The 4127-nt window shown below is 35.4% G+C and overlaps 1 long non-coding RNA gene across 1 annotated transcript in view; it reads right to left on the bottom strand.

The window, feature by feature from the left end:
• Nucleotides 1-2042: 2042 nt before the first annotated feature.
• The window catches only part of LOC106938675 (uncharacterized), a 53924-nt gene continuing 51839 nt past the window's right edge, over nucleotides 2043-4127 (bottom strand). The window contains exon 3 of the long non-coding RNA XR_001422675.1: nucleotides 2043-2140. This is a non-coding gene — a long non-coding RNA (uncharacterized LOC106938675). The remainder of the gene's footprint in view (nucleotides 2141-4127) is intronic.

Raw genomic sequence — 4127 nt, 5'->3', positions numbered from 1 at the left:
AAAAAAAAAATAATAATCCCCCAACAACATTTTTGTTTTATCCAAATAAAAAAAAAAAAAAAAAAAAAAAAAAAGGAAAGCTAATATGCAATAAATGAGTCAAACTGGTTAAAGTGATGACATAAATTTGACAGGAAGAGGTCAAAGTCATCATGAACCTGTTATGGAATTGCAGTTACAAAAATGAATGCAATAGCAGACAATTCAGGCTTCATGGTGCCCTCTGGCCATACAAATCTACTCATTCATCCGTCAAGACCGTTGTTATTAAACTCCATTGTAGAGAATTTTTTAAACTTGGACAAACTAAAGACAATCCAACTCATGTCAGCCTTGGAAATATGTAAATGTCTTCAAGCAACTAAAGAATGACTTTAGAGGTCCATATTGAAAGAATAAGGGAATAGTGGAGACAATCATCCTGTAACTCACTCAAACAGATCTCAGGACATGTCAGACTCACTTTAACAAGAAACAGTGACTGATGGATACGGCATACCCATCACACGCCGCCTCACTCTCTCTGTCCCTGCACTTGTCCACCTCTTTTTAGAGAACTTTGTTACTGTAATAGTGAAAGAGGGGGAAAAAAATTAAAGAAAAATGTGTGGCGCAAGTCACAGCATCTCCAACCAAACAAAACTCCCAAGCTCAGAGATGCTCACTCAGACAGCAGGGCTGAATCCATCTTTCTGACAGAATCATTTCCAAAAGCCCCAACCCCCAACGGGCTCCCGGATGCGCTTCAGAGCTGTACCGGCTGGGAGGGGGTGTGTCAGTGTGCGCGAATGCAGAATTTAAAGTGTGGCACAAACAGGTTTCAACTTTATTCTTTCATCTCTATGGAATATAAACAGTATTTACTGCTTCAATCGTACACTTCCGTCCTTCCATCAAAACTAGAAAGGTCACAACGTCTTTGAGTTGGACATGCTAAAACACCCATCAGTCATTTTTATATAAATATATAAGCATAGGTCCATCATAAACTGCGTCTTGGGACAGTGAAACTTTATGCTTGTGTGTATTGACAGACAACAGAGAGCTGATTTAAAGGTCAACACCCCTGCAGCAAATGAATTGAATTAACTCAAGATTATGGCTACAGCCATAGCCTTGAGTTATGAGGACAGCCTGCAGGCATGTCAGGCTAATGGATATGCCCTCCTACTACATAAACACGCTTGTAATTAAATTCTCATGACACGTTTCCACTAAGTGTACCTGCTCATCTATCTCTCGATCAGTCTGAACTCTGTACATGGGCTGCGTTGTTAATGCAACTTTAACACCTCCACAAACTTTTAAATACAGATTTTAACATTTTCAATCAAACATTCATTTCATATGCAGCTTGCAGATAATGTTGGAGTTGTGCAATAACCGTTTACATAAGTGAGACACACGGCATCTGAGAAAGGCTAACCGTTTTCTGTCAGATGTCTGACAAAATATGACTTTATCCCGATAAAAAGATTCAACAAATTGCAGAACTCATGCAGAGAAAAATTTGGAAGTGAGAAAATAAGTCAAAGGAAAGGAAATACAGAATTAAAACATTGTGGAAAAATCTAATGTAAATAAAAAAGCTTCAATTTTCAGTCAATGAGTTCCATCAGATGAAAGGTTTTAGTACGTTTATCCGCAACAAATAGGAGCTTGCTAAACACATTTTCTCAACATTTTCATATTTGTATTTTTTTTTTTTTATTATTTCTATATGTTGTAGTGATGTGGTATTTTTCAGTGTCTTAGTCAAAACACACACCCACAAAATGTATTGCGTTGCGTACAATCTCCTCCACAATCTTAAGTGCTTCAATAAAACATTGTTCTAAGAGATCAGTAAAAGTGAACATCAAAGAGCTACCATATCTTTGTTTCTCCAAAATGTCAAAAGGTAGGTGTGAGAAAACGCCTACATTTTTGAACCAGCACAAAATGTTTAATCAAGTTCAGATAAAATCCCTTTGGGGAAGGAAAACAAAAGAACTGCCGCTGTTTGGAAAAGCTTTTAAAAACTCCACTTATTAGATGAGCTTAATTTAACGTTATGCTAGCAGACACTCAGGTAATCTTACCTGTAAATTGGATCCTGCATTACAATCAACTTGCTCTCATCCCAGGTCCACTCTTTCTTCTGTAAGCAAACCAGAAGCTTCATTTAGGCCTAATTCTAAAACCTTTTTCACATTTTATCACTGTACAACCACAAATGTATTCAGGAGGGACAACATAAGGTAGCACACTCTTCTAAAATGAAATTTTTAAATGATAATGTCCATTTTTACCCTTTGCATTCACCTCCTGGCTTCTTTCTGAATAATAATCTATTTGGTTGGGCTGTCAGAGCAGACGGTTATGTGCTTGTGTGTTTGCAGTTGTGATGCATTTCATTTTTAAAAACTTTTATCATTGTTCTTTAGTTTCACAAGTATGCAATGCTTACAAAATAAAGTAGATTGTACTTGGTAAATGTAATGTGAAAAAAATAAAAATAAGGGTAGCATGAGTCTCAGGGACAAATGAAAAGATGCGCCCCTAATTACATGCAATAGAAGAAAACCAGTGTAAATAAAGAAATATACTTAAGAAGAGTTGATGTGTGCTTTTCATTATTATTTTTTATTTGTGCATTTGATTAAATCCACCTTTCAGTTTAAGGTCACAATCAAAATGTCAACCCACAGGGACACAGGAATTATTCATATTGATTTCTGTCTCCACAGAGGGCTTTGTTGACTTGAGTCATTCAATAGCTCTCATCCACAACCCGTCAGTCCTCCTGCCATCCTCTGAGATGTAAATAGCTCACTGGCTGGAACGTGACATTTCAGATTTTAGAAGGCAAAAGAGCAGGTTATGGCAAATCATCTATTAATGGCTTTAATTTGTTTTGTTTGTTTTTTTTTTGTTTGTTTTTGTTGTTGTTTTTTTTCACATTTTGCACGTAATTATGTTTTTTTTTTATACCTATCAGATCGTTTTACCAGATATTTTTTTGACATTAAAAAAAAGTGAAAATTAACTGAGTATTAAAATTATATAATGTAATTTTTATGATTTTTCCAAACACTGTAAACTTTGTGTGCTGTGCTGAAAGCAATTGTTCCAACTCATTAGATGACAATAAGCACCACCACTCCTGTTTCGTTTAGGTTTATTGGCATCTCTGAACTCCTTCAGCTCCTTTCATTTCCGCTCTTTCACTAGTTTCAACGAAGAGCTTGAACAAAACATTAATCATTCAGTCTATAATAAAAGGAATTCAGAAAATGCTGCTCCTCAAAAACGGCAGCACAGCTGATAGTAACCGTGGACGAGACATCGTGCACAAATCCAGCAACGTTTCCCAACTTCAGTGTAGGTGCTTTTTTTTTCAGTTCTCTTTAATTGGGGAAGAAATTCTGAGCTGCATATTTTGTTAATGATGTCTTTATTTATATTTGTCTGAATATTGAACAAGATCAATATTAGAGATTGAAGTTTTGGCCCATTCCTTTAGACAGAAAGTCTATACAAATTGCTTGATAACCTTGTTCAGACATACTTCCTCAGCTATACTCACTGATTTGTGGGATTGAATAAAGGAAAAGTCATTAATTCTGCTCAGTCTGTTTCTGTCCCTGTATGTGCTAAAATTTTGAATAAATAGTGTGTGATTTAATACTTATTCAAATGGATAATACATATTTTACAAAGTTTTTAAATGTCTAAGGATAGACGTGCTCAAAGTTATGTTTTTGTAACAAACATCAGAAGAGGTAGACATTAGAAACTGCAGAGTCCGACTCAGGGCTGCCGGTGGATTAAAAATATGAAATTAATTATACTCGTTTTCTATGCTCTCTGTTGTTATAGACAAGTTGTACGCCTGCTATTTACCCATTTATGCCCCATGCTTGACTGATTAGATGCCTGCAAGTATTAATTGTCAGACACATGCAGACATCTAATCAGCCCAAATCCTTTTTTTGTGTATTTTGTTGTAATCAAATTTGCATAAATAATCTGCATAATTAATTAAATTAAAACAGGACAAATTCCTAAATTATACATACTCTTAATAACTACGACTCAATTTGAAGTTATAATCACAAGGATTATATTCCAACTGAAGGGTTCAA

The sequence above is a fragment of the Poecilia latipinna genome, unplaced genomic scaffold (genome assembly GCF_001443285.1).
Source record: "Poecilia latipinna isolate Pla-1442-1.1 unplaced genomic scaffold, P_latipinna-1.0 Scaffold2664, whole genome shotgun sequence".
NCBI classification, from domain to species: domain Eukaryota; kingdom Metazoa; phylum Chordata; class Actinopteri; order Cyprinodontiformes; family Poeciliidae; genus Poecilia; species Poecilia latipinna.
This window is presented reverse-complemented; position numbering and strand designations above follow the sequence as displayed.